At 35.2% G+C, this 16,724-nt stretch overlaps 1 pseudogene; it reads right to left on the bottom strand.

The window, feature by feature from the left end:
• Positions 1 to 8,454: 8,454 nt before the first annotated feature.
• On the bottom strand, positions 8,455 to 8,609 carry LOC145543981 (U1 spliceosomal RNA; annotated as a pseudogene).
• Positions 8,610 to 16,724: the final 8,115 nt, after the last annotated feature.

Raw genomic sequence — 16,724 nt, 5'->3', positions numbered from 1 at the left:
CTGATCCAAATTCGAACTGGAAAAAAAACCCAGGATATTACCATGTAATGGCAATTCTCATGATGATTGTTGCTTTATAACATCATTTGCAAATCAGGCACAAAGATTAATTTAGGACCCATTAATAGAAAAATTTTCAGAGGAACTTGAGCTCAAATTATACCAATCTGTTACTGTTCCAAAATAAACGCATCAGGTGGCACTTAAATGCAGGTGGTTAACCGTTTTATCAGTGTAGATATTTAAGCTATTAGAAATATAATTAGAAAATTAAATTAAACACACAATGTAGATTCTAATTCTAGCAGCACTGTCCTTAGCATTATGCTATTTCTATTGTAAGTTATAAAATGTGCCTAAATTGCACAGGTTTGTTTCTGAGTGATAGCTAAACTCAGATAATTAAGTTGTTAACCATGAACTTCAGTGGTCAACATGGTTATATATCTTTGTCTTATGTCTACTCCTCCTTCTTGTTTCCACAAATCTCAGGGGAGGCAGATGAATGGCACTTGACTCTACCCAGCTACACAGTCGACTGATTAGACATAGCCCTATACCACAGGTACACTCAATTATATGCCTTTCAGAGAGTCAAGCATTTCCTGAAGCTAAAAGTGTTGAATCTGTTGATTTCACACATTTTATACTAGGAGAAAACTGTGATCAAACATATTTAAACCTTCAATTTTATTTCATAACATACATCCTCCTTCTGCTCAACACAGGAGGTAAGGAGTTTATTGAGATAAAAAGGATAAATCAATTTGTTTTCAAATAATTAAGTCATTAAGGACTGGACAATGACTTCATTTTTAGTAATTAAGTCATCTGTGTGAGGGAAAAATGTGACATTAGATTTAAGGCACAAGTATGTGTCCATCATAATACAACCTTGTATTTAAATTTTAAGGTGTCACACAGAACAAATTCAGTAAAAGGATAATGCCAAAACAATCATATTGGTTGTCATTATCCTAGTAATATAAAAGCACTTAGTAAGCACTGCCCTTAATGCTGCTTGTATGGTAGGAAAAACTCACAGTTCTGAAGATAAGCCTGAAAGTATTAACTGCAACTAGTAAATTTGAACTAGACATAAGATAGACCTTTCTGTTGGTTGAGACCCAACATGTATTTATTGCTAACATTTTATTTTATAGTATGTATAATGAGCTGCATATCATTAACATTCCCTACCCACTCTTTTTCTAAACAATCTTACACAAAGGAATATTCAGCTACCTAAATGTATGCCTAGTGTAAGGCAGGCATGGATAGTTGCTTAAATGCATAGCTATTTAAGGGAATAAAATATAAATTTCTTCCTTTTTAAAACTTCAAGATAATTATATGTTCTACAGTTAGAAGTCCAGTAGGTCTCCCATACACACTAATCTTAATATCTTTGCTGCTAGCCAAACCTTCAAGAAGCTCTTAAAGATACTAAAATCTCTAATTTGAAATAGCATTTGCAGTAGCAAAATGATTATCTTTTAACAAAAAAAAAGAAGGCTGTCAAGAATCGAAAAATTTTAGAAATCAAGGAATCTTTTCCATGATCTATTTTCTGACCAACACAACTGGCAAGGCCTTTGATTCCTAAACTTTATTATAAGCTAAACACTAAACAATTTCTGCCTATTTTGGCTTTAATGAAGGTACATATAATTTCAGAACAAGTTCAGGGAAGTACTTCTTTCAAGCAGGGAAACTGCTTAAATTAATTAAGCTAATTAGGTTAATGAATAATTAAGGTAATTCTTTCTTCCCTCACAATTCAATCTCTTCATCTCTTAGTCATAAACCCCAAATGGTGGTATTAGAACTCCTAAATACAATCACACATTATACTTGTTTAACATTCTACATCACAATTAAGACTAATTTTTTTGTTGTTGCTTTTTTCTTAGTTTATAGCTTAAATAAGAATGGGCATCTTTCAGATATTGAGTATCTCTCTAATTAGGAAATATAAATATCATAAATTAGAAATTAGTCTAGACTAGAGATCTTCAGATATAAAAATACTTTTAATAATAACTCATTTCAAATATAATAATAGGTTCATAAGCATTTATCTGTCACACTGCAGGCTCTGCAAAAGAATATTTCATGTATTCCTCTAGCTACTCAAGAAGGTGTGTACATTTATCATATTTTCATAGTTAAGTAACTGAAGACTCAAAGATATGAAAAGGCTTGCCCAAAGTCATACAGCCTGAGCATAATGGAGCTTAGATCTGACTGTTTCAAAGGAATTATTAAATCCTTTTAGCACTTGGCTTAGTTTTGGAATGTGAATATGGTATTACTTCTCTAAATGTATAGAATATATTTCTATAATCTGTATATTTCCAATGAATTATCCAACTGCTGAGAAATGAAAGATTGGTAAAAAAAATAATAATAATAGTAATAAAGAAAGATTTAACTGAATCAGTCAAGTGGTACTTTGTGATTTTTGAATTCTAGGCCCATATCCTCCTGAACACATTGTCAATAGTTACCCAATGCTGCATTTTAATTTAGATGTAAAGTCATAAAACTGGATTTTAAAGAATAAAGATATTTTACTATTTACTCCCATGATAACAGATATAATTCTGTCAGTCAGTCATCTAACTTCAACTAACCTCTGTCATCCCCCTCACCGCTAAGAGGCAATACAGCAGCACACATGTCACTATAATTAGCGTGCAGCAGCAATTTTCATTAGACCAATGATCTCCAATAAGATTTTCCCAAGGGCTGCATTCAGTTATATGTAATAGTTAGGTGGGCCACTCATGTATTAGCATATAATTTGCACATGATTTGCATCTGCATTTAAAGATTGCATCATATTTCTCTGAATATTTCAAGTAAAAGTGTAATTACTACAACACTGAAGGTGATGATTTCTATTTTTCTGTACTATCCTACCACATCTGACCCAGATGGCTTATAATACACTAGCTCAGCAGAAAACTAGGAGAAACCAGAGGGGAGGAAATAGTCAGTAGAGACGGTTAGGGTCAATAGAAATATTTGAGGGTGCACTACTGATGACTGCTGAAAGTACATTGCATTCAACAATTTTTCTCTTTTGTAAGGATAAAGGAATAACTGCACATTGGGTGGACCTTCTAAGAAATGCATTTCTAGTTACTGCTGATATCTTGTTGAGTATCTTTTTTTTTAACCTCATTATAGGCTAAATGGCAAATTATCTGTTATCACTTGGGAAATCTCAGTTACCTCTTAATTCTAATGGTGTAGTCACATAACAACTTTAACTGAGTTTTCTTCTAAACCTAATTACTTTCTGTTTTGAACACTAATTTTAAGTGAAGAGCTCTCTATTTCCCTTTAGTTTTTTATACACATGGACCAATCCTACATAACTGGAGAGCATTCCCTCTTCCACTTAAAGAGCTTTCTGGTGTGTTAGTATTTGGTTAGGTAGAGGAAAAGTTACAAGAAAGGGAACAAGAGTTATATAGGAAAAAAAATCAGAAACAAGTGCACTAGGTATACACATAAGCATATGAAAACTTATTTACTCACACACTTTAGTACATACTTGCTCTTATATTTGTGTTAGATGATAGGTAAAGAACAGATGGTTAGATGGACAGGTGGATGAATGGATGACAGGCAAATAATTATAAAACTCTTGTATTGAAAATATGTACTTTATTAAGAAATCACTCTCTGAATATCATACATTAATGCATATATATGGAATCTAGAAAAATGATACAGATGAGCCTATGCGCAAGGCAGGAATGGAGACACAGACTTAAAGAATGGACATGTGGAAACAGAGGGGTAAGGAGAGGGTCAGAAGAATTGGGAGATTGGGGTTGACATATCTACACTGCTATCTATAAAATAAATAGCTAGCGGGAATCTTCTGTCAAGTGCAGGGAACTCAGCTTGGTGCTCTCTGGTGACCTAGATGGGTGGGATGGAGTGGGGGAGTTGGGAAGGAGGTTCAGAAGGAAGGGTGTATATGTATACATATAGCTGACTCGTGCTGTTGTATAGCAGAAACTATAACAACATTGTAAACAATGATATTCCATTTTAAAAATATTTAAAGTAAATAAAGAATAGTTGTTTTCAAGTAAAACAAAATTAGATATAGCTATCTAAAAGTTCCACCAAAATTTTAATTTATGCTTTCTTGTTTCAGATGATCAGAATCATGTGGAGACAGAAAAGCAAAATTTTCTTTACCTACTCTTTGAGCTTCCAGACCAGTAATCAATAGAATGTTTTCAACCATTTCTCCGTAATTAAGAGGCCCAATTGCCCAGCATTAAGGTGATGGAGCCAGGACTTGAACCTATGTCTATATAATTCCCCATTCAACCTTTAAAGTCATTATTTTTGTTACTGTATAGCCTCATCTGTATCTATAATAAATAGACATCATATCTGTTTAGAAGCAGAACAGCAGAACAAACTTAAGTAGTTATCAGTACCTTGATCTTGTAGCTCAATGGACATGTCTATTATCCAAATAATTAGTTAACATTCTCAACAATGACTGAATAGAGGAGATTAAAAAATCTACTTTTCCCTTGTCTTCTTTTATGCCATTTGTCCTTTAACATCAAAATTCTACTATGATTGGGTGCCATCGGTAACACATGCCTTTGATATATAACATTGTATCCCCTGACCATGACTATGCTAAGAATATAGTGAATTCTCCATGAGCAATTTTTTTTATTAGATGAATAAAACAAATGATGAATATTCAAGTACTATACATGGAATTTTATTACCATGGGAAGCAGTTCATGATAAATTAAAATGTAAATTACAAAAGAGTTCTTTTAGAATGGTACCATACTGAGGGAAAAAATATGTATGTCTTCAAGGAAGGACAAGTATTAACATCTATGCAGTTATTTACAGTGTGGATTTTTTACAACTTTTTTTTTATTTTGGGAAACAATATATTTTTATAAGAGTAAATGCTTTATATTTGTTTTGTTGATTTTAAAAGTGGTCCCTTCTTATACATTTCCATAGTACCTTCTGAAAAACAGTTGGAAAGGCTACATTGCAGTTAGTTTCCCAGTGTTCCAACTTGAAATGTGGCCTTAACCTTCTTACTCAAGAAATTCAGCTTCTTGTATCATTTACTGTCCACTGTTATTTGTGTAAAAGCTGTCTCTTCCTTTAAACTGAGAAGTGTTTTAAGGACCAGAAGCCATATTTTATTTATTTTGGAGATATCTCACCACTAGAAATAAGCTTCATAGTAAATAGCCAATGCCAAAAAATATGTAATAAATATTTGGTAAATCATTCATCAAATCCAAAGAACTCACATATTTTTCATTTTAATGTAAGTAATATCTCCTTTGATTTTTTTTGTAAGGAATGAATACTTGGGCTCACTGATGAACCAATTATAATGATAATAATGTTTTTTAGTTAATTTATTTTTTAAATTGAGGGATAATTGCTTTATACAATTGAGATTGTTTCTGCCAAACATCAACATGAAGATAACAATGTTTTATATCAGGGCTAAACTCTATATTGCTTATGCCACTCAAAGTTGCCCTTTTCAGAATAATCCATGAATTAGGTTTTTCCTATTCCAATATATTATTTTTTCTTGAGAATACTGTTTGAGATACATCTTTGATAAGATCATATGTGTTCATAGGCTAATGTGCAGTAACAGTTTAACTTTCTAGGTAATGATTGTGATAATACTCGAACCCAGAGGAATAGTTCTACTTATAGACACTTCAGGTAACATAGCAAAGAATGGAAAAAAATATTCTAAGTCAGTTGAATTTACAAGTATTTTGTGCTATATTTACAAAATAGATTCTCTTGGATAGCAAAGCTCAATGAATAGTCTTCACGATTCAATGTTTCCTTTAGCTCTTGGGGCTTAGCAACCTTGGTGTTAAGCAAACGTGTAATCATAGCAGTTACTCTCAAAGTTTTCTTTAGCAGCAGAGTAAGTTGATTGTTCTAAATTCTTGAAATTACAGAGTAGTGTAAAGAGGAGTAGAAGGCTATGTGAACTGGAACTTCAGAATAACTCTTTAAACAAGATCAAAGCATATCACCATTATTCTATTTCAGTCATTTATGTGATATTCATTGTTATATTTACTAAGAATCTATAATACAGCACAAATTTCAGTACAGTAAAGAACATACATGTGTTGCTGGTGAGAATGTTTTGAAAATAGTGCTTTGTAAATTCACTTGGAAAAAAATTAAAATACAAACTTTGAAGTTCCATTTATACTTTTGGCAGACTGTTTCAATTACCTGTAAGCCTAAGTATTTCATATAAATTTCTTCTCCTTCATTAATATTGGGCACCTGAGAAAAATCGTATAAGGCTTTCAGAAACCTGATTTTGACTAGATAAATACCAAAATGAAATGATTATTCATGATACTAGTTGGCCTCTTTAGATACATACCTGGGACTGTGGGTGTGTGAATCCACCATGTTTAACTGAGTAAATCAGAACTGAAGATTGAATTATCCACAACCCAGGGATAGAAATAATTATATTAGAGCTCATTTCAGACCATGTAGTTCTCTATTAGTAATTGTATTGGGCTATTGAGACACAATCATTAGAGACATAAAATGGTCATTTTGTATATTAGTAGTAAAAGAAAAAATCATAAACCTTTAAGGAGAATTCATAAAATATGTACTTTTGACTCACAGTTAAAACATTGATTAAATTGCACTCTACAAAAGCAGGCATTAAAAAATAGGGGGCATCACCAAGGAGGCCGACTACCAACAACCACCTTAACTTTTTACAAGTATCCAGTCACCAATAATGTAATAAGCACAGGGCTTTAAAACACATATACTATTAAATGCACCTAGAAAATGGAGATGGTTGCCATCAAACCGCTGAATGTTTTGAAGAACACCCTTAGAGCCAAGAGCAACATTAAGCTGGTAGAGATGCTCAAAGTCTATGGCTCAATTTTTTTCTTAAAACGTTTCAGAGGTTTCTAAATAAAATTGCTATTCTATGGACTTTGCATAATAAATACCCTTATTATAATCATTCAAAGAAAAACTTATCTAATTGGACAACTATTTTAAAACCTCCTTATTGTTTTGTGTCACTATTTTGTTGTTTAGTCACTAAGTTGTGTCCAAATCTTTGCGACTCCATGGGTTACAGACCACCAGGCTCCTCTGTCCATGGGACTTCCCAGGCCAGAGTACTGGAGTAGTTTGCCATTCCCTTCTCCAGGGGATCTTCCTGACCCAGGGTTCAAACCCCGGTCTCCTGCATTGCAGGCAGATTCTTTACTGTCTGAGCCACACAGTAACTGTCTCTAAACCTTGGATTTATATTGTGTTATTTTGTTTCCCTGTAAGACTACAAATATAGGTAGATGCTTCACATGAATTAACTTGCTTACTCCTCACAACATGGTGTTGTTAGATCTATAATTTGTTCCATTTAAAATAGAGAAAAGTAAAGCATAGAAAGGCATAGAATTTTGCCCAGTGTGATGGATCTAGGAAGTAGCACATTTGTGACTCAAAACCACCAGATATTCTATCTCCAGGACCATATGTTTATTTTCATCAGTTCCAAAGTTCATTTAGAACATTGTTAAATAAATCACTTCTTACTTTTACTTATGGAAGTTAAATACTTAAATGTTTATTGTATTCTCTTGTTTTCAAAAGAAAATTGAGACAATGTAAGAAGGCCAGTGAATCCTGGCTTTATCAGTCACCCTCCAAAACCCTCAACCTTTCCTCATCCAACATTTTAAGTGCTGATTATGTTGAGGTGAGTTTGTAAAATTGGCCACTTGTTTTTTAAGCTAAAAGAAATAAAAAAAGATACACAGTCTATCGAATAATCACTAATTTTTTTGCAACTATTCCCTCAAACTACGTTGAAAGCTGAATATGATCTCCATAAAAATTCCCAATGGCAATGCCACTAAACAGAAAAAAAAAGTCAGTTAATTATGCCACATGTCATTTAGGCAAGTTTTCTCTTAACATTGAAATATTAATCATATGAGCTACCTCCACAAACTAAACACATCTTGGAATCACAGTCAGACATGTGGAGTCACAGTCAGACTTAGGCTGAACTTATACCTCAGGGATGGTGTCTTTGAAAAATCAAAGTATAAGTCAATAGAAGTTTAAACATGGCAACTGACTCATAGAAAGCATGGTACAAAATCTGATCCCTGACCACATGTCAATGTCTTCCAGTCAATTCTAGAATTCTCTTCTATGGAAATACATATATCAGGCAATCACATAGGTCATATAATTCCAGAAATTCAGAAAAGTTTCATGGTCTCTTTTGGTCTTCCTTAAATAAACTCACTGATGTTACTTGCTGGTTGACCTACCCAGTTCCTGCTCTTATTCTGACCAGATTTAAAATGAGTTAACTTTTATTAAATGCTATTTTTAATGCAAATACCATCCCCCACTACAACAAATTATGCAGTTGGGCTTCCCACATTTGGGGAAATTGCAGGGATCAGCACACTGGTGTGAAATGAATAAACCTAACTGGGAAAACCATCTTCATGGTCATGGTACCTCCCCTACCAGGTAAGTATAAATATCTACTATTTTTGATAACATACATTAGATTGGGCGTTTTAGCAATATTATTTCACAAGTAACCCCAGTTTTACAAAGGAAGAAGAGAAATCGAAGAGACTGGCTCTAGGATAACCAGGCAGCCAGTAAATGGCAGAACTAGTACACAAACTCACATCTTTATACTATAAAATAATTTATAATATAAAAGACTGTATAATATAGAAGAATTTTAAAGTGACATCAGATGAAATTAGCTGTAATTTCAAAGGGTGGCCATTCTCTGGCCACAACCTAACCCTAGCAAAGATGGCCTTATTTTTATAGTAGGGCTTTTCTCTGAGATTTTCTGCCAAGAACCTTTTGCCCTGAGCCTCGAGCCACTTAGCTAGGGCCATAAGCCCTATTTAGCTTTATCCAGCCTTCTTTTCAAGAGTGCATATTTCTGTTGTCTCTTCCTAGACATGACTCAGTTCAGTTCAGTCTCTCAGTCATGTCCGACTCTTTGCGACCCCATGAACTACAGCACGCCAGGCTTCCCTGTCCATCTCACCCTCTGTCATCCCCTTCTCCTCCTGCCCTCAATCTTTCTCAGCATCAGGGTCTTTTCAAATGAGTCAGCTCTTCACATCAGGTGGCCAAAGTATTGTAGTTTCAGCTTCAACATCAGTCCTTCCAATGAATATTCAGGACTGATTTCCTTTAGGATGGGCTGGGTGGATCTCCTTGCAGTCCAAGGGACTCTCAAGAGTCTTCTCCAACACCACAGTTTGAAACCATCAATTCTTCTGCGCTCAGCTTTCTTTATAGTCCCAAGTCTCACATCCATACATGACCACTGGAAAACCCATAGCCTTGACTAGACGGACCTTTGTTGACAAAGTAATGTCTCTGCTTTTCAATATGCTGTCTAGGTTGGTCATAACTTTCCTTCCAAGGAGTAAGCGTCTTTTGATTTCATGGCTGCAATCACCATCTGCAGTGATTTTGGAGCCCAGAAAAATAAAGTCAGCCACTGTTTGCACTGTTTCCCCATCTATTTGCTATGAAGTGATGACATGACTCAGGTCCTAGTAAGTTCCTTCTTAACTCAGCAACGGCCTGTCCCTTGGATTAATCCTCTCTTACCCTATTCCCAGAAGAAGGGGCAATGGGAGCAGTGTTTTAGAGTGGAATGACAAGGGAAGAACACATTTTAACTATTTCACAGTTGTGCGTATGCATGCTAAGTCGCTTCAGTCGTGCCCAACTCTGTGCAATGCTATGGACTGTAGCCTGCCACGCTCCTCTGTCCATGGAATTCTCCAGGCAAGAATACTGGAGTGTGTTACCATGCCTTCCTTCAGGGGATCTTCCCCTTCCAGGGATCAAACCCTTGTCTCTTATGTATCTTGCATTGTCTGGTGGGTTCTTTACCACTAGCACCACCTAAGAAGTTCATTTCATAGTTAAATTAGACTAAACCTAGCTAAAGAAATAAACATGCTTATTATATAGATAGATCTTGTGAAAGTCTCTCAGTTGTGTCTGACTCTGTGCAATGCCATGGACTGTAGCCCACCAGGCTCTTCTATCCATGGAATTCTCCAGGTAAGAATACTGGAGCCGGGTTGCCTTGCCCTCCTCCAGGGGATCTTCCAGACTCAGGGATCAAAACTGGGTTTCCTGTCCTGAAAGCAGAATCTTTACGGTCTGAGCCACCAGGGAAGAGTACAAACTACATTCCTCATATGAATTTAGCTCTACAATGATCCCATTTGATCCGTAAGGTAACAGCCTCAGGGAGAATTAAATGGCTTAATATAAAATTGGCCTATGAAGGCAGAAATTCTGGACCATTCTTAGTTGTTGCCATCCAATCTGAAATCTTAAATCATAAATCTACTTTTTAAATATATTATTTTATCATTTTAGTTTACATGTAAGTATTCTTACTGGTACTTTCAATCAGACTAAATGAATCACATTGCAATATTTAAGAATGATACTTAAAAAAGCAGTCAGGTTATGCTCTTAGTGTCTAGTACTTGCTGAAGAACACTTCAAATGAAAAAATACAACCATTGGCTTTTTATTTTCAGAAAATATGTGAATCTCAACTAGGCTGCAATTGCATTCTAGAGAAAATTTTTAGTCAGATTCTATCACGAACTGATCCTGTGCTCTGTCATCACTACAGAGGGCAGCAACAGACAGCAGAGCTCCTTAGCATTACAGAGGAAATGTTAAATTTCCTAGGAAACAAGAGGGTTAAAGACAAAGTCACGCTTAAATCACTCTAAATTACCTTTAGCCTTGATGCTACTTAAAAGTAATCACACCTATAAACTTTTATATAAGTTAGCAGGCAAATGGATATGGGAAGTACCAAGAAAGACTACAATTTTCAAAAGTTGAATCTAGGACATTTTGTAATTCTGCCAAAAGCAGCTTTCAACAATAAACATAGACTATGTGTCATGTAATATTGCGGCAAGTGAAATTTAGTCTGCTTTTCTTCTGGTTTTTTTTTTTTTCTTTAAACCTTTGTCTTAAGTGCAAGTACTTTATATAAAATATTTACTATTATTATAAAAATATTTTAAAATATATCCAAGTTTATTTTTCAGCAGGTAAGAACATTAGAAGCCATGGTTTTATAGTAGGAAGATTTACTTGCAAAGTGCATTCTGGACAGAAATAATTGGGAACAACAAGCTGCAAGGAGGAGAACTTAGTACTTGCTCCTTAGCTAGGTTGCTTAGACCTACAACTGATTGTACATGCAAAGGAGGGCAGCAAAGGTCTTATGATCAAAAGACAAGAAATGACTGACAACACAGAGCTAGTTCAAAGGAACTAATGGAATAATTAGTCCCAAAAAGACCAAAAAGACTGAAGAATTCATGATGTCATAAAAAGCAGAGCTACTTAAATTGGATTAGAAAATAAAAATGACATGAACATTGTAAATATTCACAGATCACATCATTGACGTGTAATGTGCCGTTAAATGATGTCAAATTAAAGGGGAAATTACATGTGTTAGAACTAGGACGAATAAAGAGAAGACATTTAAAGATACATGGTCCTTCAAGTGAAAATTCCTAACACATATTACATAGATGATCATCACCCAGACAGTGAAACCGGGTGAAATATAAAATAAAATATGAGGGAAAAGATGCTAGCTAAAAACAACTCATTTTCCTAATATTATAAATTGTAGGGAACTTTAGATTTCAGAGGAGATAATTTCAGAATTTGCTTTATACAGAGAAAATCCAAATTCTTATGGTAAATAACCAATAATGCCTTGAACTCTTAAAATCTGTCTTAGCATCCGCCTTAAGTATTGAATTAGTAGCATGCAAATTTGTCAGGAAAGGGAATAATCTCTAGGTCTATTTTAATTTTCATATACTCAGTGTTCTCTTGCCAATCGTGTATGTTTTTGAATCATTTCAGTGATTTTGCACTTGTTTTGAAACCTATGTATAAGTGATAAAAAGAGAAAACAAGAACACTCTGTGAGGCGAATGTAACATCTGCCTTCTTCCATGGTCCTCCTCAAATCTCTTGCTGACAATAACTTGATTAACACATAATTAACCTGAATTTAGGGCTTCCGTGATGGTTCAGTGGTAAGGAAACTGCCTGCAATGCAGGAGACCCATGTTCGATCCCTGGGTCAGAAAGATCCCCTGCAGGAGGAAAGGACAACCCACTCCGGTATTCTTGCTTGGAGAATTCCATGGACAGAGGAGCCTGGTGGGCTACAGTCCATGGGGTCTCAAAATAGTCAGACATGACTTAGCGGCTAAACAACAACAACCTGAATTTAACCCATAATTCAAATACTTCCAAAATGTATACAAACACTGGAATAACTTCATGGCATTACAGAAATATTTAGCTAAAAAAACAGTTTCACTCCAGACACATGTAATTTTTGACAAATACTTCACAAAAAGTCTAAAATCATTCACGTTTTAACTAGGCTGTTTTCTTTCCATTTATCAATTTTTACTGTCAGTAAGCTCAGCTTTACAGGAATTGTTTGTCATATTAATGAGATACTAAGTCCTTTTTTTTTATTAAGGCTTAACTTTAGTGACTTAGCACACACGAACACACACACATGCACTCACACACACACGTTAGTAATAGTGCATGCTCAGTCACTAAATGATGTCAGACTGTGGACCACCAGGATCCTCTGCCCATGAAATTTTCCAGGGGAGAATACTGGAGTGGGTTGCCATTTCCTACTCCAGGGGATCCTCCCCACCCAGGGATTGAACCCATGTCTCCAGCATCTCCTGCATTGGCAGGTGGATTCTTTACCAGTAACACCACCTGGGAAGTATCAGTTCAGTTCAGTCACTCAGTCGTGTCCGACTCTTTGCGACCCCATGAATTGCAGCACGCCAGGCCTCTCTGTCCATCACCAACTCCCGGAGTCTAACCAAACCCATGTCCATCGAGTCGGTGATGCCATCCAACCATCTCATCCTCTGTCGTCCCCTTCTCCTCCCGCCCCCAATCCTACCCAGCATTAGGGTCTTTTCCAATGAGTCAACCCTTCGCATCAGGTGGCCAAAGAATTGGAGTTTCAGCTTCAACATCAGACTTTCCAATGAACGCCCAGGATTGATCTCTTTTAGGATGGATTGATTGGATCTCCTTGCAGTCCAAGGGACTCTCAAGAGTCTTCTCCAACACCACAGTTCAAAAGCATCAATTCTTTGGTGCTCAGCTTTCTTCACCGTCCAACTCTCACATCCATACATGACCACTGGGAAAACCATAGCCTTGACTAGACTTACTTTTGTTGGCAAAGTAATGTCTCTGCTTTTAAATATGCTTTCTAGGTTGGCCATAACCTTCCTTCCAAGGAGTAAGCGTCTTTTAATTTCATGGCTGCAATCACCATCAGCAGCGATTTTAGAGCCAAAAAAAATAAAGTCTGACACTGTTTCCACTGTTTCCCCATCTATTTCCCATGAAGTGATGGGACCAGATGCCATGATCTTAGTTTTCTGAATGTTGAGTTTTAAGCCAACTTTTTCACTCTCCTCCTTCACCTTCATCAAGAGGCTCTTTAGTTCTTCTTCACTCTCTGCCATAAGGGTGGTGTCATCCGCATATCTGAGGTTATTGATATTTCTCCCGGCAATCTTGATTCCAGCTTGTGTTTCTTCCAGCCCAGTGTTTCTCATGATGTACTCTGCATATAAGTTAAATAAGCAGGGTGACAATATACAGCCTTGATGTACTCCTTTTCCTATTTGGAACCAGTCTGTTGTTCCATGTCAAGTTCTAACTGTTGCTTCCTGACCTGGGAAGTATACTATAGCCTTAATACCTCTAATTAGCACAAGAAGCAAAGCCCAGATTAACAGAAGATATCATCTCAGTTCCCTGGTAATATATTAACTTCTTGGCTTCCCTGGTGGCTCAGATGGTAAAGAACCCACTTACAATGCCGGAGACCTGGTTTTGATCCCTGGGTTGGGAAGATCCCCTGGAGAAAGGAATGGCAACCCATTCCAATATTCTTGCCTGGAGAATCCCATGGACAGAGGAGCCTGGTGGGCTAGAGACCACGGCGTCACAAAGAGTCGGACATGACTAAGTAACTAACACTTTCACTTTTAGTTTCTTTCATTATACTCCTTCAAACTGACCACATATATTAATACTCAAAATGTACTCTTGGTGCTGAGTAGGATTTTTCTCTATTTTCAAAAGTTTCATAGGTTTCCTTATGGTATGTCTGAAAGGCAGATGAGTTAAGACAAAAACGTAATCCCTGTTGCATTGAAATATTCAGTAGAGTCTTTTGTCAATAGATATAATCTCCAATTAAAATAATTTATGTAAGCATTTCACTAATCTCATGGAACTTGAACTGGCTATGTATATTCCTCACAAAGAACAAACTTTCAGAAACTATAGCAAGTAGGAGTTGTTTGTAAAATGGTGGTGAGTGTTTCTCCCTCTCCCATGCTTGGTTCTAGTAAAATCTGTAAAATAAAATGCTCATTCCTCAGGCAGAAGATTAAAACTCTGGGGCAGAGAAGGGAAGAGTGCATCTATTGTGACACATCTAATTAATTCACAGACAGGAATATAGGAAGCTTAAATATTGCAAATCAATATATAAAATGCCTAGCTTTTTTCCAGCCCTAGACCAAGGACATCAATCCTTTACTTCTTCAGGCTATACCTATATGAAATAACAGAGGAATAAAGAAAATAGGTTATTTCTTTTTATTCTTGTAGGGAAAAGAGAGAAAATCTACTATGAACCAGATTTTGTGTGGTTACCTTTTATATGTCACTGTTCTAATCCTCATGATAGCAAAGAAACGGGGCCAGAGAAATGAAGAAAAAGATTCCAATTCAGTCATACAATAGGTTACTTATAAAAAAGAGAATTCAAGCCTATATTAGCTGACTTCAAAGTTGATAATCTTTCTCTAATAGACTTATCAAAATCTCATATTCTATAACAGCTATCTATAAAAATGAATTTTACAAAAAATAGAATGATTGGCCTCATTTTAGAATAGAGTTTTGGCCCTGGCCCCCAAAACTCCTACCTTATGAAAATCCAGTAGTGTCCATGGTTAAGAGTATAGAAACTGGGAGCTACATGACTTAAAATTTCTATCTTTCCCATCCACTAGCTCTTTGATCTTGTGTAAGTTACTAACACTCTCTGCCACAATTTTCATCTGCAAAATTAGAATAATGATAATAACAATACTGCATAAGGTTGTTCTGAGAATTAAAGTAATTATTTATACAAAGACTTTAAAGCAATCCTTAGCACACAGTAAGTGAATCATAGATCATTCTAAGCAATATCAACCTACAATTGAAAGAATTATTGATATTTTCATAAACACTTCTCACAAATATAATAAAACCTAAAGTTGCAGGTACTATGTAGAATTTAAGAATCTTAATTTTGGGTGGGATACATTCGAAATGATCATTGATAAGAAGACTGAAGAAATACAGAATCAAAGCTGAAAATGCCAGATAATGTAAATCAAATGAATGATTGGAATTGAAATAGCACATTATTTAGAATTAATCATAGACAATCACAGACAAAAATTAAATATGCATTAAATTCTTAATACAATGAAGAAGAGAAAAATCAGAGTAGGCTTTAATTTCTGAAAGAAACAGTAAATTACAACCCTAATAATAGTTTGCTAGAATCAGCTTAAATTGCTCAAATATACTAGTTTGATTTTATTTTGAAAGAGGAAGCTTAAAAGTTTGGGTTCTCCATTCACTTCTGCTCCTTGGTAGAGAAGGGGAAAGAAAGGTGGAAAAATTCACTCTAGTAATGGTTAATTTTTTTAAAGTATTCTGAACATTTTAGATAATCAGTGTAGACTATGCCACTATGGAAGCTTTTGAAGGATTAATAAATCTGTTCTGAAAATTCCTACTGAAAATGTGGCAGGTGGGAAGGGTATATATGGCCTAAGGTAAAACCCTTGACAAGACAGAGGGTATCTGGATTCTGAATTGGCCTAGGCTATGACAAGTGATTGTAAATTTCCTTTTGCAGTCTGTAATCTTGTCAGAAACTAATGCAATTCTCTCTGTTGCAATTTTCATTAATATTTAGACTAGCTTTAGTGTAGAAAATGGACTGAATACTGGGTATAAACTATTTTATTGACTAAACGTGTAGATAGCTTTTAAGTTCTACCAACATTTCTAAGCCAATTGCAATGATTTTGAAACTAATATTATACAAAGAATTTTTATATGCATACTCTGCATTCTCTGAAGGTTATTTTCTGAGTTATATTAAATTTCAAAGAAAAAGAGTCCTATAATATATTAGAATGTTCCCACATTTTATCATGTATATAAATAACTAATCTAAATTGTGGTCAATAAAGAAATCAATCTATGAAGAATACTATTACCATATTGTTTAAGTGAGTTAACCTTTTCTAGACATAGTGTGAGGAGTATAACTTAATGAATATAGGCATTCACAGTAGAGGAAATGCTCATAAACTTGTGGACTTACTCTGTGATAGTGGGGGAAAAAGCTGATAAATCTAGGATATCGATCATAAAATGTAATTTTTCAATCATTGTCTTATTTGGAA

This window comes from Giraffa tippelskirchi, chromosome 3 (assembly GCF_054371585.1).
Source record: "Giraffa tippelskirchi isolate mGirTip1 chromosome 3, T2T-mGirTip1v1.2.pri, whole genome shotgun sequence".
NCBI lineage: Eukaryota > Metazoa > Chordata > Mammalia > Artiodactyla > Giraffidae > Giraffa > Giraffa tippelskirchi.
This window is presented reverse-complemented; position numbering and strand designations above follow the sequence as displayed.